We start from the raw sequence: 23,617 nt of genomic DNA, 5'->3' as shown, positions 1-23,617 counted from the left end.
AGTATACATAAGCAAAGATAGGATGAAAGAACACCAAAAAGTTTCTGGAGTGAAGACGTCCCTTCAACAAGAGATCCTGTGCCCCCTGGAAAGCTCTACCAACACAAGAATTATGGGTATCTGATGGTAAGCTGATGCAGTTGGTTTGGGGGCAGAAATGTCATGAGGCCTGATGCAGCACATCTGGTCGGGTCTTAGGAAATGGTCCCTGAGACAGGCAGCAATGGTATTTAGAATGAATCTGTTTAACCAAAGAACATTCACTCTGGGAAAGTAGGATGCAGGACTACAATGTTAAGGAGAGAACAAAATCACTTTTGAAAGGGCTGGATTTGTGATGTCTGGTACTTTAGCACCCCTGATACCACTAATGGCTTTCTCTCAATTGGGCCCTTGGACTGGAAGCCACAGTAAGTTTGACAGATGACATCTACATGCTTCTACATTGGACCCGCTTTGGGGGCATGGGAGGCTGATATGAAATGTGATCAAGCAGTTTACTAAATAAAGCAGGGAGTTCTTAACATTTGTAGCCCCTTCCCCCAGGTCTTTTTCTCCATGGTAAACTTGGAAGAACTCAAGCTGACATCATTGTGTGAAATTCAGCATAAAAAAATCCTATTGCTATAATGAAATGAGGAAACCCTACAGAAAATGCAATTGCATTTTTAACTATACCTCTATCCATGTGAAAAACTGTAATAGAATGTGCAAGGATAGCATCCTTGAATACCTTTGCTCTTTTGTTTCTTAAACAACTTTGCAATTCATTCATTTATTTGATAGTTGGGGTGAGGGGATAGAGAGACGAATAGAACAGGGATTGAGGGTAGGGAAAGGGAAGAGTGAGGGCAGGGAAAGGGAGGGGAAGTGTTGCCTTAACAATTCCTTGCTACAAAATGGTGATTGACAGTGATTGATCTAATTTGGTGAATGATGGTGATTGACCTTTAAGGTGTCTGAAATAATGTAGCCAAGATAAACTCATGTAAATGTTACCCTATTTGAATTATGTTGAACACTTGGATCATATATTTAGAAAAGTCATATCTACTCTTTAATATTGGCTTAAATCTTATCTCCTCAACAAAACCCTTTCTGAGTGCCCTAGCCAGAACTTTTTTTAGTTCTCTTTACATGTTTTGACCATATTATTCACTTGAAACTAATCTCATGGAGCTCTATTTCACATAACTATTTTCATGGGTATACATGTCTCCTATCTCCCAATAGACATTTTTCTTAGGAAGGGAGGGGCCATGCTTCAAATGTTTTCCTCATGTGCTTCCTGCACGGTGTTCTGTGCAGTAGATGCTTAATGAGCATTTGCCAGGAGCCTGATATTTGGAAAGCTTGGCTCATTTTCAAGGCTACACATTTTAATGGTACTGACAGAAAACCAAATCTTTAGATTCCAGTTATATATTTCATTGTCCTGACTTCATTTTAATAGGACATTGACTTATTGTCCAATATCTTATTTTCTCTTTTCTAATATGGTTAGTAATTAACTCATGCAAATGTTTGAAGATGCAAATGTTTGAAGAATATTAATCAATAAAATCTGACAACCAAATATAAGTACAAAGATATATCTTTAAATTAAATAATATTAACACAGATTGATAAAATTTACCAGCTAATAGTGATGTGGAAGTGATGAGGTTGAAAGTTACAGTTTTAAGTTCTTTGCATGTGTAAATGTTTTTGCAAACCAGATTTCTAATAACCAAATGAAAAATGATTTGGATAAAATAGATGGAATTTTGTGGATAATTCTGAGGTATAAGAGAAATTTAAAAAATCCCTAGTACTTATAATAGGAATCTCTAAGATTGTAACCCTCTCAGCCTCTTGCAATCTGTTTAAATAGAGCAGGTACTAACATTGTTTAAAAATTTAATTAGTTTTTGATTAGATAATACATGTGCATGGTAAAAATATAGTGAAACTAAGTCTTTCTTCTACTGTCTCCTACATCTTAATCCCCTTCTAAGAGAAAACCACTCTGTTTCTTGCATTTTCTTCAGAGATATTCTCTGTGGATATAAGCATACTTCCAAATGTGCCTTTTCACTTTTCTGACATAAATGTTGGCATACTGAAAAAAGTCCTACACCTTGCTTTTTTCACTTACCTGTATATCTGGAGATTGTTCCATATCAATACATGTGGGTCTACTTCATTCTTTTTAACACCGCAGAGTTCTATGCTATGGTTAGGTGGATAACTTCTCAGTTCAGCATTTTCAAGGTCACTATATAATAAAGATAATTTTTAGTGGGTATGTCTTCTTCAGAGCAGGTTTGTGCTTTTGATGTGCCATAGGACTTATTGCTGGAAATTTCTGGCTGTGTTCTCTGGAGTTTTATTCACATTCAAAGTCTATACTATAACATTCACAATTATATTCCTGGGGCCCTTCAATTTGGACTGGTTGTTATTTAGTTATTTTATATTATCATCATTCTTTTTTTTTTAAAGATTTTATTCATTCATTGGTCAGAGAGAAAGAGAGAGAGAGCAAGCACAAGCAGGGGGAGTAACAGGCAGAGGGAGAAGCAGGCTTCCCGCTGAACAAGGAGCCTGATGTGGGACTTGATCCTAGGACTCTGGGATCATGACCTGAGCTAAAGGCAGTTGCTTAACCAACGGAGCCACCCAGGCATCCCTACCCATCAGTCTTGAACTTATTTTTGAAACTCTCCTATTTTTGGATTTCTTATCTTTGTTGTCTTCAGTTGCAATGTTTGGAAGAGTCTGAAAGCTAGTTTTTTTGAGTCCTCACATATCTGAGTGTATCTTTAGTCTGTTATCACAATAAACTTGATAATTTGGTTATAGGTATCTAGGCTAAAAATAATGTTCTCCAAGATATTTTGGGCATTAACCCAGTGTTCATTATTTCTGTTGAGAATTCCGTTTCTTTTCCTTTAAATGTAATCCACTGCTTAGATCTAGAAGCTTTTAGGAATCTCTATATTTGGTTTTCTGACCTGTCATTATAATGTGCACTTTATCTCTTTTGTTGTGCTAGACATTTGTTTAGCCCCTTTAATCTGGAGACTTGTATCCTTTAATTCTGAAAGCTTTCTTGTATTGTTTCTCTAGTAATTTCATTCCATCTCTATCTTTTTTTGTTTGTTTGTTTCTTTCCATTTACTCTTTCTGGAATTCATATTTCTTGGGAGTTTGGTCACCTGGATTCAAACATTATTCTTTTCCTCACATATTTTATTTCTTTGTGTAGAATATAGGTTCTATGAGGGCAGAGATTTTTGTTCACTTTGTATTCCTACTACCTGGAAGAGTACCTAGAACATGGGAGGTACTCAATAAATATTTACTTGATATTCTCTTTCTGTTCTATATCTAATTGATTTCTTCCACTTAACTATTATATTTTTATGTCTTCTATAATTTGCTTTTCAAGAATTCTTTCTTGTTTTCTGATTTTTGTACTATAACATCTTGTTCACATTTCATTGATGAAATATAATACTCTGTATTTCTCTGAGGATATTAGTGTTTTTGAAGTATTCTTTTAGCTCTTGCATTCTCTTTTTTATTTGGCTCATTTGTCTTTGTGTATTCTCTTCCTCATGTTGGTTTTTTTGTTTGTTTGTTTGTTTTTTTTACATCTTCTGTGGACTTGGGTGGGGATTGCCAGCTGGGAGACTTCACTTTGGGTAACTAGTAGGGAGCTGGATTTTTTATTGGATGACTTCAACAGATCAGAATCTCAGGGCTTTTCTCTGTAGCTGTTCAATTTCTGCTGAAATTTCTGGGCAACTAGAGGGCTGTTTGTCAGGGGGCCAGGGGTCTGACCATGCCATATGCATGTTTTGAATGAATATCCCTGTTACAGACCCATTTTGCATTTCTGTTTTCTATTAAGGCTGGTGCTTCGAGATCCCAAGCTTCCCTAATTTAACTTTTTCAGTAGGAGAAATACCTCCATTTTCCCACTTAGGTGTGGTGGGGTGAATTGGGGAAGCACTTGGGTGTAAGTATTCTGGGAAGAGGTGGAGGAAGAGGCCTTAATACTGCTTTCCCCTGTTTTTGATGACTCCAATACCTGCATCTGTCTGGGGCTCTGCTGAACAAGGTAACTTGTTTCTAAATGATGTGGCTAACTACATTCCCTTTAGGTTGTGGCTTTGGCTGCTTTGCAAAGGCAGGTTTTACGTTCTGTCCAGGATGCCATGCAAAATTTGTCAAGATATTTCATCCACTGATGTCCCCTCTCCTGCTTGATTTTAAGCATTACCGTTCTCATTCTTTTATTTTCATTTTCGCAGAATTTGCAGAAGATGAGGAATAAGTTTCTATAGGTTATGCACTGTCTTTATGTGACAGAAAGCCAACCTCTGTCTTAAGCTTTAAATAAGAATGTTTAAGAACACTCATCTGATTTTGATGGCTATAAAAAGTATTTTGTTTCCTCTTGATATGTAGAATATACAGGTAGGTGACAACAATGCCGTACCGAACATCCTGTGAGGTGAGGCCAGGGCTGTCTAAAGGGCTTTAGTTGACAGACTTTTAGAACCTTAGAATTACTCTGAGAAAACATATTTTCACTCTGGCAGTGTTTTGGTAAACATAAAAAGGAAGAGCATTCAAGTGTACACACTCCTTCACACCTCAGGGTCTTTGCAAATGCTGTCCTATCTGCTTGAAATGCTCTTCCTTGTCCAGCTTTGCCTAGTTAATTCCTCCTATACTCATACATGCATATAACACCTTGCATTTCCCTTCATGTCACAATATTACATAATTTGTTATGTTTCTTGTTTAAAATCGTCTCTAACACTACAATGACCCTCTTTGAGTATAGAACCATGTGGCTCTTATTCATTGCTGTTTTCTCAGTATCTAGCACAAGTGGTTTTGCTCAGCAAATATTTGTTGAACAAATGGCCTAAATATTTTGCACCAATAATTTGCCTAAAATCTCAGTGCCTCATCTATGTGTTGACTTAAATATTTTGTATTTGTATAGGGTTTTATATTTTATAAAACTCTTTCACGTATATTAAACCACAATAGCCTAGGGGATTTGGTATGACAACTCTGATTATTTTGATTTTCTATATAAGGAAATCTAGTTAGGGTCACATAATTAATGAGAGAGGGAACATGAGTTTTGTGATACCCACTCCATGGGTCTCTCTCTAATGATTCTGCTGTTTTCTTGGATGTCAGGACAAAGTGTGGTCAAGGGCATCTCTGGCTGCTATGAGTAAGAAGCCACTGCTGGATTGAGACCAGCTAGGATTCAATTTTGTGGCCTGAGAAATGGCAGAATTATTCCATTTGCCACAGGAGCAAGGGATTAGGATGAGCCAGAGCCTCAGCTAAAGGGAATGTGATGTGCCAGTGCCCTGAGGCCTCAGTGGGATAAATGAACTAGGGAAACAGTCTTTCCATTGAACCAATAGTGACTGAGTGTCAGCTACATGTGGTGTCCAGTGTTTGGTGCTGTGGGATTCAAAGGTTATATGACTTGGTCTCTGCTCTTAAGAAACTTGAAAAATCAAAGCAAAACACATCAGAATACATTTAACAATATAAATTATACTATATTTTATATGCTAAATGAGGTACATAATACCACATGCTATTGGTTTTTTGAAAAATATAAACATTAGCAAAGCTTGAACAATAGGAAAGAGATAGATAGGAGGAAGAGACAGATTTGTTCATTGAAAGATGATCTTTGGGAACCTACCACATGTGAAGACTTTATGTAAGCATTGGAGCTGCAGCAGTGAACAAAATAGGCACTGTTCCTGCTATTATGGATATGTGAGGATAGGGAAATAGCAAGTCATATTCCAGAGACAGTGAGTGGATTGATCACTTTGCCTAGAACTGCACTATCCAATATGGCGCAACTAGCCACATATGGTTACTCGAATTTAAATTCATTAAAATAAAATAAGATAAAATAGCAAAAAGCTCAGTTCCTCAGTCACATCAGCCACACTTCAAGTACTCAATAGCCACATATGGCCACTTGCTATCGTATTGGCCAGAATAGATATAGAACACTTCCATCATCACAAAAGGTTTTGTTGGACTACACTATCCTAGAATGTAATACTTAGGTTGAAAGCAGTCTTTAAGACGAATAACTTCGTCTCAATGGATAGACTGGATTTGGGGGAGGAGATGCTTGACCCAGGGAGGAGGGATCTTAAGCAGGACAGTGGCTATAGGAATGTAGAATGCTCTTGCAGAAGGCAGGATAGGCAGAATCACATGTGAAGCTGCAGCCAGTAATAAATGACTCTGAGCTTCTAGCCTCAGTGATCAAGGAATGAAGCTACCTTAAATAGGTACTGGGGAGTTAAGAGAAGGAGTAGTTTTCAGGGCCATATAGTAAGACAGTTTTAGACAGGGTTCAAAACAAACAAGAAAGCAAGTAAAGATGCTTAACAAACAGTGGGTGATAAGAGATTGGAGAGAGCATCTATTTTGTCCGGGATAACTGGCTTCTTATGAGTTAGTCAGCCAAAGTGTTAGACAAGACTGCCTACATCATTCTTGACCTAACTTGCATGAGTTTCTAGCTCAACTGGTATTAAACATGTAGTATTTGAAGATCTGGACTTGGAAAAAAAAATGGAGCCTCAGTTTTCAAACCTAAAAATAAGGGTTAAAAAGATGTTTTTGAGTTTTTATTAAGATTAAATGGTTTGTTAAGTGCCCAGAATAGTCACTGGCCCTGAGGGGGCAATCCATAACTGGTAGCATTCTCCTTTTCTAGCATGAGTGCTGACAACATCAAATCCCTGATGAATACCTTATGATTCAGTGGGATTCTGCAGTTGTGTCTCCCGTGGAACAGTAGCAAGCCCGTGTGACACTGTGCTCTCCCTCCTGATGGAGTGACAGCAGCTTCCCACCAACCAGAGAAACAACAGGGAGCAGAGAATGAGCTCTAGACTGGAGTCAGTCTCCTGGTGGTGTGGCCTGGCCACTTGGTAATTCTACATCTGTAAAATGAGGAGGCTGAACTGGCTGACTCCTAGGATCTCTTCTGATCTAGATTCTGGGATCTCAGAGCTTAGACTCAGGAAGGATCTTATCTTCACTTCCAGAGTGTCAACTGTCAGATGGACCTTATTTGGATTTGAGATTGAGAAGGCAGATATGCTTATGCAACTTGCGATGCTTCTAATACAAAGAAAAAAAACATGTATTCATCTAGATGACAGAACCAATGCAGAATAAAAATTGGCCCATCTGACCTTGTGAAGCCCTAGCTGTGGCCTCTGTTCATGGAATTCCTAATGTGGACACTGATGAGTCCTTTTGAAATTAGAGCCTTTAGAGTCTTTGACGCCACCATTGACTAAAGCAGCCTCCTTGATTCCATGGTGAATGACAAAGGTAGAATGATTGTGAGGAAGTAATATGAGGCTGAGTAAGCACCACAGAGGCAATACAGCTTGGAACACCATCCTCCAACACAGAATCTGGACTTTTATCCTGAAGTCCAGGAATTCAAATTATATTGGGGATATGGTGAGAAAAAAGTGCATTTTGATGAAAATCCAATTAAAAAAACAATTAATTGGGCACTTACTACTCACAAAGCACTTTGCTTGATGATTTTAAGGAGACAAGGATGAATCAAATAGGCTTGGTGCCCTGAAGGAATTTATAATATAAGAGAGTGGGGGTGGGTAGGACAGACACAAAATAAACAACAAAGGGATGAGTCCATGTTTCCAAAGGAGATTAGATTGAGATAAATGCAGATAACTTGGAGGTAATATTTGAATTATATGCTACCGGCTAGTACCAAAAAAACCTGAAAAGAGGCAGACCAGGGGATGTTCTCTGAATGACACCTCCAGCCCAGCCTACCCTCCAACATGCTTTGCTGCCCAAAAAGAAATTGAAAAACTTTGGTAAATGGTGACTTTCCTTAGTAAATCATATTTAAATGAGACAGCTGTATTTTTGCGCTTCATGCTTAGCCAAATCCTATTTAATTAACCTACTTAGACTTGTTGATTGAGGTTAATTAGACCCTAGGATTGATGTTAATTGCCATTGTAAACGGCCAATGTTATAGGCAGTACATTTTGGATTTGGTAAAAAAAAAATTGAGATAGAGGTCTATTTTTCTTAGCTTGCTTACTTTTTGTATTATGCTTCCCCCTTCTTTAGATAAAAGGGCATTTCTCCATCCCTAATTGTATTTTACTTTGTTTTTGTTGTGGGTGGTGGGTGGATGGGTTATTGCAGGAGCTGATTCCATTTTCATCAACAATTCCTTAGGTATGCAGGCAGCCTTGTTCTCTTGATTCCTCTTTTTCTCTCTCCCTTCTGATTGTGCTCCACCCTACACATGCACGCATATGCACACACATTACACGTTTACACACAAATGCACAAACACACAAATGCATGCATGCATATGTACACACAAAACATGAATGTGCACGCATACGCACACACACACACCCCACGGTCCACTCCTTTTTCTCTCCAAACTTGCATGGGTTTTCATGGGTACCTGCATGCACTTTATCCCAGGGCGTGGGGTGAAGGAGTCTTATTGACAATTTGATAGAATACTCAGTGGACTAATAAAGGAAATAAGCAGTTCTTTTTTGTAAACTGTGTGTATGTGGTGGTGGTAGTGGGGGTGACTGTGTGTGAGAAGGGCAGAAAGGAAGACAAACAGATACAGTGAGAGAGAAAAGAGAAAAGGTAACATTTCCAGACCTGGAATGTGTAAGGGGACTGAGTGGTGTGTTTCCTATTTATTTCGGAGATGAGTTCAAATTAAGAAGGACAAATTCCTGTGCCATTTATTTGACTGACTTTTCCCATTACATCTTCTCCTCAGCTTCTAGGTCTTCTTTACATAACCTCAGTTCAGCTAGAGCTGTCACATTAAAGGCTCTCTCTCCTCGGCACATGTAAGTAGACATTTCTACATGTATGAAAAGCTGTGCATTTTATACAAGATATCTAAATGTGAAGTCGGACCTTGGCGTTCTCTGCAGTGAGCTGCTCTGGGAGACATTTGGATATGCTGCCTATAGCCTTCATCCTCATCCAGTTCCTGTCACTGCCTCTTTTACTCTTGATAAGTGATGGTTCTCTGTCCCTGAGCTCTCTTGTCCTTTAACAGATATCTAATAGGACAGATTCCAGTCCCTCTAATTCCTCAATTGATGTGAGCACATTTGACAGATACATCAATAATGAAGTAGTACCTAAGATGGCAGAAAAATCTCCATTTCTTCTATTTCTCTTATGATACAGACTTGAACTTCTGGAACGTTATAGTTGTGAGGAAAAGGGCAACATGAACTTTCATACACAGGAAGAAACAAGAAGGTGTGCTTTTGTGTCTGTGCATTTATGTGTTTGTATATGTTGAAGCTATTTTTTATTATTTTTTAAAAACCTGCTAAGTTTGGAGATAAATATACATCCATGAAATCATCACCATGATCTATGCTGTAAATATACTCATCACTTCTAAAAGTTTCTTCCTGTCCTCTTTATTTTTTGTTACTATTAATATTGTGATAAGAACACTTAACATAAGATCTACCTCCTTAGCAAGTATAAAATACAGTGTTGTTAACTATTGGTACTATGCTGTATAGTAGGTCTCTAGGACTTCTCCATCTGGCATAACTGAAAGTTTGTACTCTTTTACTAACACCTCCTCATTTTCCTCTCTCATTTTGGGCCCTAGTAACCACCAGTCTACTCTCTGTTTCTATGAGTTTGACTATTGTAGATTCCATAAAAAGTGATATCATGTAGTATTTGTGTCTGGCTTATTTCACTTAACGTAGTGTCCTCTAGGTTCATCCATGTCACAAATGGCAGGATTTCCTTTTTTTTTTTTGAGGCTAAATAAAATTCCATTCTGTGTGTATGCCACATTTTCTTTATCCATTTGTTCATCAGTGGACCTTTAGGTTTCTTCCATGTCTTGGCTACTGTGAGTATGTAATATCAAAAACTTGGGAAAATAAATAGGATCTTAGCATCTCATCTCATTTTATTAACCACTCTTCACCCATGGTCTTTCTGCTCCATGTAGGTGCTTTTTTAATGATCAAAAATTCTTCTGATTTTCTGGTTAATATCAAGATCGCTTAGGTAATTCTGCATTGGGGTTTATACTACATTTGGCTAAGATTATACATGCTCTTACCTTACATTTTTTACTTATACAGTTGTGTATAGTAATATAATGAATTAAAAAATATTTTGAGTGTACTACTTAGAATCATGCCAATTCTCCTTTTTCAAATAAACAAGATTGAGACTGATGTTTGAACAACATACAAAGAACTCATTTATTTCAGTGTATACTTGTAATTTAAGTTTAAAAACTGTAATTTAAGTTTAAAAACCAAATATTTGGTCTCTATTATCTTTTTTGCAAAGTTGCTTCTTACAGAGTTAAGAGAAATAAGAGAAATGGTGTAAGTATTTTCATATTTATTCCATAAACATTTTTTATGTCATTATTATATGTCAGGCCTTTTGGTAGGTGCTGGGGATTCAGAGGTGAGACACAGTCTCTGATCTCAGGAAGCTCACATGTCACAGCAGAGGGTATGGTTGGGTCATGACAGACTACATTGCCTTAGGGCAGAGGCTCCAACTATGGCTAGAGCTCTGGGGAATTGAAAAGCTTCTTGGATATGGTAACTCCAGAGATGAGTCTTGTGTTGAGTAGGAATTAGTCGAGTTAGGGTTAGGGGTTTGTGTTCGGGAGATATTGAGGCTACTTTTGACGCAAATAATGTATACATTGTTATTACATTTTCAGAGTTTGCTATAACATGTGTGATAAAAGTTTAGAATTGTAAGATCAGTTTATTTATATTTTATCTACTTTCCAAAATTGCTTACATGGATGAGGATGAGGATGATGATGATGTGTGTGTGTACATTTACATGCACAAAGAATATCTAAATGAAAATTAAACACCATAGAGTGAGAAGAGGGGGTGGCATTAAAACTGTAGATGAAGTTTTTATAATTCAATACTAATTTTAGCTCTAAATACACCTATGCCAAGGCATAGATTTATTTTATAGTTCTATTTGCCTGATAAAATAAAACATGGTAATTCATCAGGTGAAATAGACTTTTCCTTGTACCAAATTCCAAAAGGAATGTATTGTGTGTATAGCTATTTAAGGGACTTTGAGCAATTCCTTTCTGAGATATTGTTTCCATGGGCTTTTAGCAACACTGAGCAGAGATTTCAAATCCGTATTCTTTGGCAAGTGCCTGGAGGGCAGAGCCTCTGTTGTTGATTGAAGGGACATCCTAATTCATCAGACACCAGACACATGGGTGGCAAAGCTGACATTTCTTTGTGAAAGCTAAGGAGCACCAGCTGAATATTTCCCTGTTAGGAAAGCCATTCTCACCCCAGTGTGGAACAGGGCTGGGGCACATTTTCCTGATATAGCAGCTTTGGATCTGTCTCCTTGGTTAAAACCCTGTTGTTTCATGCCATAGATCATGGAAGAGATGAGTAGGGCCTGGAAAATGTCAAAGGACAGTTTTTGCCAATTGGCTGGCCTGAGCATGGAAGAACTGTGCCATGATTCCTGTGGACCAGTTGATCTTAAGTACTCTTGCCTGTCTACACTGAGAATTAGCTACAGAATGTACATCAAGGGAACTAAACTAGCCTCTAGGGTGGAGTTATTTAGTATCTTTAATTTGAACAATGAAGATGGTATGCCCCAAATTGTGATTTTTGATTCCAGCATCATTTTTACTGAGTTATTCTTTTAGATGGTAATTATATGTCAGGTCTAATTTTTTTCTTGAGCCCATTTCATGTTCACATTAGTAAAAACATGTTTCTAATCCATCTAAAAGCTGCATCAAATTATTTAAACATGGAGAAAGAAGGGGGCTAGAAAATAGTCTCATTTCATGCCATTTGGGATTAAAATTGGATCTGTAAGAAAATTATTCCTGTCCTCTCAAATTGTTAGTAATGTATTATGACCAAGGCTTTGAAGGGGCATCAATAGTCTACAATCTATATGAAGGTCACACAGTTTGACCCATGAGCAATTTCTATCTATAAAATCAGGACCTTATAATAGATCAGATAACATGGTGACTTAGCTTTCTGGGACAACTGGTGGTGGTGGTAGTAGAAGGTGAAGCAGAGGACATACTGGATGTACATGGAAGCATTAGCTTGCATATCTTATGTGTAAGATAAAAATATTAACATATCTCACTCTTGCAAAACACTTACCGTTACAAGGAGCTTTCACCTATATCAATGACTTTTGATTTTCACAGAATCTTATGGAATACAAACAGCAATAAGTTTATCCTTGCTTTATATATGATGGAACTGAGATGAAACTCTGAGAAGTTAAGTGTTATATTCATGATCACATGGGAAATATGCAGCAAACTTGGGATTGGGGCATGGGTTTTCTGACTCCAAATCTCATGTTCTTTCTACCTAATGAAAACTGCAATTCATTTAAAAGAAAGCTAAGATAGAGTTTGGATAAATTTAAAAGTCAGATAATAAAAATTATGTACCCAATTGTTAAATAATCAAATCATTGTGCAATATTCACAAATCCTAGAATTAACACAAGTTTAGATTGAACAAATTGAGGAATGTAATAGCTTAAGTGTCTTACTGTAAAATAAGTGTAATTATATGTTGATCTATTTTGCAATGGGGAAAGTATTGTTAAGATGCTCTTAAGTCCTTGGAAACAATGAAAAGCTTTAGAGAACAGTTCAGGAATTCTGCTCAATTACAACAGCTTTCCAGTTCTTTCTGCTCCAGCAAACATGGTACCCAATGATGTATTTTTAAGCAATGCGTGCACAGGGATGTGGTTGCCATAAAAGACATGGAAATAAGTCTCTTTGGTGGCCTTATAGTTTAGGTTTTCTGTACCTTCCATTCCAACAATTTTGGGAATGCTTGATGATATCATTGAACTTCCACAACCAGCAAAAGCTGTGCCCCAAAGGGACAAAGTATGCACTCTTCCTGAAAACATGTCGAGACATCCCTGTGCAAATGTGTGATGAGTTGACAGAACAAAACCTCTACCCACTTACCAGAGCCTCCCCTCCCTTCTTCAGACTTCAGTTGTATATCATCTGTATTCTCAACTGGTGTCAAAAGATCCGGGGATTTTTATTTGTCTCTCTGGTTTGTTGATACACTCTCAGCATCAGAGAAGGACTTTCTCCCTTGCTCTTCCCTGCACACCCTCCCTACTCCTACTAAGATGAGCTGTCACTATTTCAATAACTACAAGCAACAGATCATTATATACTTTAATCCATAAATAAACATTTCTTCCTTTGAACTTTATTAAATTTAGATGTGTTTTATTTTGAAACAATCTGGCATCCCTATCATTTAGACATATAAAACTAGCAATTAATTTTGGTCTTTAGGAGTACTGGTGGTCTAGAAACAGTGAGTTTATGCCAACAAAAGCAAATGAAAACCTCAAACGTGAAGACGTAACACTTAAATGAAGAAATCACAAAGTGTTATACTCAGTAGCTATGCAACTTGTTCCTGATGGTGTCCATCAAAATTCCTGGCTAATTTAAAGAATTTTGAAGATGGGAATTCTATTTCTTCAAATGTTATTCGTCTGAATAAAATAATTGTCCATTGAAAACCTAAAAATTAAGTCATAATTTGGCTGATTATGAGAATATTGATAATTATAGACTGGTAAATATCTTCCTATTAATTGTGAATACATTAAAGATCTGAGCACTTACTAGATACAAAGCATTGTGCCAGATCTTACAAGGAAGTTTCGACAGTTTTGCTTTCAAAGAGCATATAAACTAGTGAAAGAGGAGACACTCAACCAAAACCAATGATCTATTTACTATAATAGCCAGCCTCCTAGACATCGAATGACTTCTGAAGCTAAGTCATAAAAGACATTGCAGCTTCTGCTTTGGTCTTTGAATTGCTCACTCTGGAGGGAACCAGACTTCTGCTGGGTGAATACTTGATCAGCCCTCTGGGAAGGCCCAAGTGGGAAGCAGCGAGGCCTCTGCCAAGAGCCAGCACTGACTTGCCAGCCAGGTGAGTGAGCCAAATTGGAAGTGGATCATCTAGCCCTAGGAGACTTCAGATCCCTGTGGTCCTGGTCAATACCTGCTGTAGTCTCAGAGGAGACCTTGAGCCAGACCTCCCAATGGACTTCTCTTGAATTCCTGACCCACAGAAACTGGAGGCAATTAGTGATTATTTTTCTTTTCAGCAAGCAATTTTTGGGGTGATTTGTTACTCAACAACAGATAGCTATTAGACTGAGGATCTAGTATGTGCAAGGTGCTATTCTGGGTGGTCAAATGGTAATCAAGATGGCAATGTCTGTCCCCCTCCCAGCTTATAAATTATCAGGAGATAAAGAATAAACATGGGAGAGGACTCTGTAAAGATGGCTGAGTAGGAAGCACCATGAATCTGTCTCCCCACTTAGACAATGATTACACACATCAGAATCTGATGTAACCCTTTTGGAACGCTGGAGTCTGTTGAAGCCTTGAAATTTCCAGGGGTGGACTTGGTTGGTAAATTGAGGTTAATTGAGATCATTTTCAGCTTTTAGCCACAGTAGCAGCTATCCATCATTCACCCCTACCCACATGGCAGGCAGCTGTGCATGTGTTCCTACAGCATCTTGTACACAGCTTTTGGGAGGCAGGGTGGACAAAAACAACCCCATCCTCCAAATATCAGGGATCCGTGCTCTGATTGCTAATTGCTGCTGATGATCACAAAGGTTCAGACAAGGAGGCTGGCAGCCTTTGTTTTTGCACCCCCCCCCCACAATTGTTGCAAGCCCTCCCTCTGTGGCTGAAGTGAGTTCCAGGGGGATTTAAAGAGCTGGTCATTTTCTCTTCCCCTTTAATTTTTTGCTTTTTCCCCTTTTGGAAGCCTGACATTAAAGACTAGGAAATTAGAAAACTGCATACACAGGAAAAATTAGAAAGTGACTGCCCAGGGAAAGTCTCAGAAAAAACTTGAGAAAATCTTAAGTTTATACCTCAGGCTGATCCTCAGCATAGAGACAGCCTAAAACAATAAAACAAAAAGAAAAACTAAAGAAACCCAGCAAACCCCAGGGGGTGGGGGAGAATTTGATTTCCAGATTTACCACATTATTAGATTCAAATATCTAATGTTCAACAAAAAAATTGCAAGGCATACAAAGAAACTGGAAAGTATGGTCCATACAAAGGAAAAAAATATATCAACAGAAAATGTCCCTGAAAGACTTAATGGCAGATATACTAGACAAAGACTTTAAACAACTACCTTAGAAGTGTTCAAGGAATTAGAAGATGTGTAGGGAGTCAAGAAAATAATGTGTAAACAAAATGGAAATATTAACAGACAGGAAAAATAAAAAGAAAACAAAAAGAATTCTGGAGCTGAAAAGTGCCGTAACTAAAATGAAAAATTTACTAGAGGGATTCAAAGGCAAATTTGAGCAGGCAAAAGAATCAGTGAACTTGAAGATAGGACAGTGGAAATTACTGAATCTGAGGAACAGAAGGAAAAAAGGTTGATGAAAAGTGAACAGAACCTAAGAGACCTGTGGGACACCATTGAGCGGAGCAACATTATGGTTGCATCATTGTATGTATCATGGAAGTCCCAGAAAGAGAAGAGAGCTAGAAAGGGGCAGAGAGAATATTTGGAGAAATAATGACTGAAAAATTTCCAAATTTGATGAAAGATATAAACATCTAAGATGCTCAAAGGACTCAAGGTAAGATGAACTTAAAGAAACCCACATTATAATCAAACTTTCAAAAGCAAAAGGAGAAAACAGAAAGAGAGAAGTGTTGTCACATACAAGGAAGGCATCCGCAATAAGATTATCAGCAGATTTCTCATCAGAAACTTTGGAGGCCAGAAGACAGTGAAATGATATAGTCAAAATGCTAAAAGAAAAAAGACACTGTGGACCAAAAATCCTATTTCTGGCAAAACTACCCTTCAAAAGTGAGGGAGAAATTAAAGACATCCCCAGATAAACAAAGCTGAGGGGTTTTGTGACCATTAGAATTGTTCTGAAAAAAATTATCAAGGAGGTCCTAGAAGGTGAAGTGAAAGAATACTCTACAGTAACTTGAAGCCATATGGAGAAATGAAGATCTCAACAAAGGTAAATACATGGGTGATTATAAAAACTAGCATTATTGTAACAATAGTTTATAACAATTTTTTGTTTTCTGTATTATTTAAGAGACTAATAAATTTAAAGAAAAAGAAGTTATTAGTGTAAAAGCCAGGATTACTATAACTTTCATTTGTAACTCCTAATCTTGTTTTCTACATAATTTAAGAGGCTAATGGATTTAGAAGAATTATTAGTTTATGTCTTTAGGCACATGATGCATAAAGATGTAATTTTGGGACATCAACAACTGAAAGGATTGTAGACAGAGTGGTAAAGGAGCAGAGTTTTTGTATATTATTGAAGTTAGACAGTTCTAAAATTAAATCAGAGTCTTATAACTTTAGGATGTTAAATGTAATCCCCATGGTAACTGCAAACAAAACAGTTATAGAATATATGCAAGAGGAAATGAGAAAGGAATTTAAACATTTCACTATAAAAATCAACTAAATACAAGACAGAAATGCAGGAAATGAGGGACAAAAAAAGTTTTAAGGTATATAGAAAATGAAAATAACTGAAGTAAGTTACTTATCAATAACTACTTAAATATAAATATATTAAACTCTCTAATCAAAAGACAGAAGGAAACAAACTGAGGATTGCTGGAGTGGTGGGGGGCGGGAGGGATGGGGTGGCTGGGTGATAGACACTGGAGAGGGTATGTGCTATGGTGAGCACTGTGAATTGTGTAAGACTGTTGAATCACAGATCTGCACCTCTGAAACAAATAATACATTATATGTTAAAAAAAAAGAAGAAGATAGTAGGAAGCGAAAAATGAAGAGGGGGAAATCAGAGGGGGAGATGAACCATGAGAGACTATGGACTCTGAGAAACAAACTGAGGGTTCTAGAGGGGAGAGGGGTGGGAGGATGGGTTAGCCTGGTGATGGTATTAAAGAGGGCAGTTCTGCATGGAGCACTGGGTGTTATACGCAAACAATGAATCATGGAACACTACATCAAAAACTAATGATGTAATGTATGGTGATTAACATAACATAATAAAATTTAAAAAAAGACAGAAATGGGCAGAATGGATAAAAATAGATGATCCAACTATATGCTGATCCAAAGACATATACAGGTTGAAAGTGAAAAGATGGAAAAAAGAGATTCCATGTAAATAGTAAGCAAAAGAGAGCAGGGGTGGCTATACTAATATCAGACAAAATAGGTTTTAAATGAAAAAAGATTACAAGAGACAAAACACATATTATATATTAATAAAAGATTCAATACACCAAGAGGCTATAACAATTATAAACATACACTTAATGACAGACTATAAAAATATCTGAAGCAAAAACTGACAGAATGGAGAGAAGAAATAGACCATTCTATAATAATAGTTGGTGATTTCAATATTCCACTCAATAATGGATAGAACAATCAGACAGATGAAAAGTAAGGAAATAGAGGACTTAAAAACACAATAAACCAACTAAATCTAACAGATATATACAGAGCACTACCTAGCAACAACAGAATACACATTCTTCCCAGGTGTGCATGGGACATTTTCTAGGATAGGTAATATGTTAGGCTCAATAGATTTACAAAGATAGATATACAAAGTATAGCTGATCACAAGATGAAGTTAGAAATCAGTAATAAAAGTAAACCTGGAAAATTCACAAAACTTGGAAATAACACATTTTTAAACAACCAATGGATAAGAGAAGAAATAAGGGTAATTAAATAACACTTAGAGATGGAATGAAAACAAAAAACACAACATACCAAAACTTATGTGACACAGTAAAAGCAATGCCAAGGGGGAAATTTATCACTTAAATTAAAAAACAAGAAAGATCTTAAATCAACAATCTAACTATTTAACTTAAGGAACTAGAAAAAGAACAAACTAAACCCAAAGCTGGCAGAAGGAAGAAAATGATAAACATTAGAGCAGAGATAAACAAAATACAGAACATAAAACAACAGAGAAAAATCAATGATACCAAAGTTGGTTTTTGAAAAGACCAACAAAATGGACAAATCTTTAGTTAGATGGACAAAGAAAAAAAGAAGACTCAAATTACTAAAATCAGAAATGAAAATGGGACATTTTTACTGATTCTACAGATACAGAAATGATTTAAGAGAGTATAATGAACAATTGTATGATAACCTAGATGAAAGGGCAAATTCCTAGAAACACAAAACTTACCAAGACTACATCACAAAGAAATAAGAAATCTGAATAGATCTACAACTAGTAAGGAGATTGAATCAGTAATAAAAAATCTCCCAACAAAGACAGCCACGGATCTAATGGCTTCACTGGTGAATTCCCCTGAACATTAAAGAACTAATACCAACCCTTCTCAAACTTTTCCAAAATTTAAAGAGGAAGAAACAACTTCCTAACTCATTTTATGAAGCCAGCATTGGTATCAAAGCTGGACAGAGATATTACAAAAAGAAAACTATAGACCATGTCCTTTATGAACATTGATGCAAAAATTTTCAACAAAATACTAGTAGACAGAATTCAGCAGCATATTAAAAAATTATATACCATGACCACCTGAGATTTATTCCTGGAATGCAAGAATGGTTCAGTGTATGTAAATCAATAGTAGAATTCACCATATCAACAGAAGGAAGGAAAAAAACCCCACATGATCATCTCAATACAGAAAAATTATTTGACAAAATTTACTACCCTTTCATGATAAAACACTCAACAAACTAGGAATAGAAGGAAACTACCTCCATATAATAAAAGCCATATATGAAAAACCCATAGTGAATATCATACTCAATGGTGAAAGATTGAAAGCATTTCTTCCAAGATTGGGAACAAAGCAAGAATTCTCACTTTTATCACTTCTATTCAACATAGTACTAGAACTTCTAGCTAGAGCAATTACATAAGTAAAACATCTAAATTGGAAAAGAAAAAGTAGAATTATCTTTATTTGTATACCTATGATTTTATATGTAGAAAACCCTAAAGATTCCACAAAAAAGCTGTTAAAACTAATAAATGAATTCAACAAAGTAGCAGGATACAAACTCAACTTGCCCAAATCAGTCACATTTCTATACACAAACAATGAATAATCTGAAAAAAGGAAATTACAAAACCAACTCCATTTATAATAGCTTCAAAAAGAAGAAAACACTCAGGAATTAACCAAGGGGGTAAAAGGCTTGTGTAATGAAATCTACAAAACAATGCTGAAAGAAATAAAAGATGTAAATAAAAACACATTTCATGTTCATGGTTTGGAAGATGATGTTAAAATGTCAACTTTACACAAAGCAATCTATAGATTCAATGCAATTTCTATCAAAATCCCAATGACATTTTTTTGCAGAAATAGAAAAACTCAAAATTCATGGGGAATCTCAAGGGACTCCAAACAGCCAAAATAATCTTGATAAAGAATGAAACTGGAGAGCTCATACTTCCTGATTTCAAAACCTATTACAAAACTACAGCAATCAACATAGTGTTATATTAGCATCAAGACAGACATATAGACCAATGGAATAGAATAGAAAGCCAAGAAATAAACCCTTACATATGGTCAAATAATTTTTGACAAGGGTGCCAAGACCAATCAGTTTGGAAAGGACAGTCTTTTCAACAAATGGTACTGGGAAAACTGGATATCCAAATGCAAAAGAATGAAATTGGACCCTTAACTTACACCATATAAAAAATTAACTCAGGGGCGCCTGGGTGGCTCAGTTGTTAAGCGTCTGCCTTCGGCTCAGGTCATGATCCCAGGGTCCTGGGATCGAGCCCCGCATCGGGCTCCCTGCTCTGTGGGAAGCCTGCTTCTCCCTCTTCCACTCCCCCTGCTTGTGTTCCCTCTCTCGCTGTGTCTCTCTCTGTCAAATAAATAAATAAAAAATCTTTAAAAAAAAAATTAACTAAAAATGGATAAGGACCTAAATATAAGACCCAAAACAATACAACTCTTAAAGAAAACAGGACAAAAGCTTTACAACACTGGATTTGGCAATGAACTTTTTGGATATGGTGCTAAAAGCCCAGATAAGAAAAAAGTAGACCAAATGGACTTTATAAAAATTAAAAACTTTGTGCATTAAAAGATGCTATCCACAGAGTTAAAAGGCAGCGCACAGAATGGGAAAAAAATACTTGCAAATCATATATCTGATAAGGGATCAATATCCAGGTAATATACAGTACTACTGAAGCTCAACAACAAAAGGCAAACAACCAAACAACCAGATTTTATAATGGGCAAAGGATTTCAATAAACATTTCTCCAAAGATGATATATGAATGGCCAATAGCACGTGAAAAGATGCTCAACATCACTAATCATTACAGAAATGTAAAAAACAGTAAGATACTATCTCACACTCACTGGGATGACTACTAGCAAGACAAACAGAAAACAGATGTTGGCAAGGATGTGGAGAAATTGGAACGCTTGTGAATTGTTGGTGGGAATGTAAAAGGGTACAGCTGCTGTGGAAAACAGTATGTTTTCCTCAAAAAATTAAAAATAGAATTGCTATATGATCCAGCAATCCCACTTCTGGATATATAACCAAAATAATTGAAAGCAGAGTATTGAAGAGATATTTGTACATTCATGAACATAGCAGCATTATTCACAGTAGCTAAAATATGGTAGCAACTCAAGTGCATTAACAGATGAATGGATAAACAAAATGAATAGATATATGTATATACAATGGAATATTATTTCAGCTTTAAAAAGGAAGGAAATTCTGACATATGCAATAACATGGATGAACCTTGAAGACATTATGCTAAGTGAAATAAGTCAGTCACAAAAAGACATATACTGTGTGATTGCACTTTCATGAGGTACTCAAGTAGTCAAAATCATAATGACAGGAAGTATAACAGTGTTTGATAGAGGCTGGTTGGAGAGGGGAGAATGGAGAATTATTGTTTAATGGGTACAGAGTTTCAATTTTGCAAGCTGAAAAGGGTTATGGGATGGATGGTGGTGATGGATGTGCAACAATGTGAATGTATTTAATAACCAGTGAAATGTGCACTTAAAAATGGTGAAAATGGTAAATTTTACGTGTATTTTACCACAATAAAAAAAGCAAAAAAAAAGAATAGAATAAATATGATGGAGCCATCCATAATATTTTGACCAACAATTAAGACTAAATATGAGACATTTCAAGTGAATTGTAGTTATAAGTTATAGGAGTCAAGAGAAGGTGAACATAGCTGCTTGACTTGGGGAGTTGGAGAACAAATCCTAGGATGAAGTGGGCTTGGGTGGGCTTTGAAGGAAGGTGGTGACTGATTTAGATGGCAGAGCATAGGAGGAAGGGCATTCCAGGTACAGGAAGAAAATAAGCAGAAGCAGCAAGGTAGGGACTGTTACCTATGCCTGGGGTGTGGTGAATGAATCAACAGGGGCCAAATGGGGGATGAGGGGACGACGTATCAGGACTCATAAGAGAGACTTGGCTGCCTAGCTGAGAAGGTCAGACCTGATCCCGAGGCAACAGATATCATTGGAGATTTTTGAGTTGGTACACGGCAGTGTAAGATTTTAAAATTGGCTTACCATTTCCAAGAGTATTTATTAATCACCTACTATATGTCTGCCACTGTGCAGGGCATTTAGGGAGACCAAATTAATAACAAGCCATATTTACCCTCAGGGAATGTATAGTCTCCCTGGGGATAGAAAGTATGCATACATGTGTGACAGAGATCATTGTCTTTGCATACAACTGAGAAGGCAACAATGCTCCTTTAGAGGATCGATGTAGTCAATAACAGCGAATGCTTATATTGTGCTTACCATTCGCTAAGGACTATTCTAGGGCCTTGAATATAGTAATTAATATAACACCTACATGAGGTAGGCAACATTAGTATCCCTACTTTACAGACAAGAAAACAGGGACATAGAGTTTAAATACTGCCCCTCCCTACCCCACCAGCAATATCTGAACCAGTGAGGAGATGAAAGGATTAAATCCAGGAAGTCTGGATCTAGAGGCTGTGACTAACAACTACCCTATCATGCCTTTAAAAAAATAAGTTAGACTTAATGAGGCCTGGATTCTACCAACCCATTCAGGGCTCATTAATTTGTTTAAGTTGTAGTCAATAGAAATTGTTATTCATTATCCAGTTTGGGGGTGTAGGCCTAATATCAACATTGCTGAACTCTTGTTTCACAGCATGGTGGAAATAAAATGCTATAGTAATTGCTTTGGAACACACCAGAAGCTGACTTAAACCTAGACTACTTCTTTTAGTTATATATGGCACACCTATATTCTACAAATAATTAAACACACACACACGTGCACACACACACACGCACACACAGGTATTGTGATGGCAGTTACAGTGTAACAGTGTTTATTATATATATATATGTATATATATATATATATATACATATATATATATATATATATATATATATATATGCATGTACACATGATATGTGGGAGCACAGACCCAAGAGTCAGAACACTGACTTCTAGCCACAGATCTGCCATTTTTTTTTTTTTTGGACTGTGTGATGCTGGGAAAGTCGCCTTTCTGACCCTGTTTCTGCATGGCAGAGCTCACATTACCTGCTGTCCCTCGTTCCCAGATGACTGAATAAGATAATGATGTGGAAGCTTTAAGAAAACCAAGAACCTGGGCTTGGTACTTAATTCCCTGTAAAAAGGATCCTCTGTGAAAAGGAGAAATACCTTTTTCACTGGGTTGTTTGGAGGATTCTACAGATATTATCTGTGAAATGCAATGTGCTAAATAAACCACATAGACCATCAAATATTATACCAATGTAAGGTAGTATTATTTTTCTTTTTCTTGGTTGTATCTCACAATTCTCTGAAGAACACCAAAATTTCCAGGCTGAACTGGGAAAGCTCTGGAATACCACAGTATGGCTTGTCTAGTGTTTTCTTTCCACCAACTTGTTTTGAAAGCAGAAGTACTGGAAATATTGCATAAAAACCCAGGCTGGCTAGATTTCAAGACCTATTTCTAGACCAGAGTGGTTTGGATTGGTTTGAATAAGATTCTGAACGTTTGGATGTGGAGACAAAACTGAACTTCAGCAAACTGAGAAATGACAAACAAACTGAAAATTTTCAAATTATGGGATGGTTTAGGGGCTATGGGCAAATGTCCACTAGCAAGTAGGATGCAATTATCAAGCTTGTTTTTAGACCATGTCCAAAGGGCCAGTTTTTGTTTTCAGTTGCTCTCTTCTGAAGTGAAATTCCTGCTTGCCCAGGACCTGGCAGCAATAGTAATTAGAAGTACAACTTATTTTGGTCAGTTTTCTGTTAAAACTTTGCTTAAAAATTATGATGTTGGTAATAACTAATTTGTGCTCACTTTATAGTTTTATATATTA

The sequence above is a fragment of the Neomonachus schauinslandi genome, chromosome 5 (assembly GCF_002201575.2).
Source record: "Neomonachus schauinslandi chromosome 5, ASM220157v2, whole genome shotgun sequence".
Lineage (NCBI taxonomy): Eukaryota > Metazoa > Chordata > Mammalia > Carnivora > Phocidae > Neomonachus > Neomonachus schauinslandi.
This window is presented reverse-complemented; position numbering follows the sequence as displayed.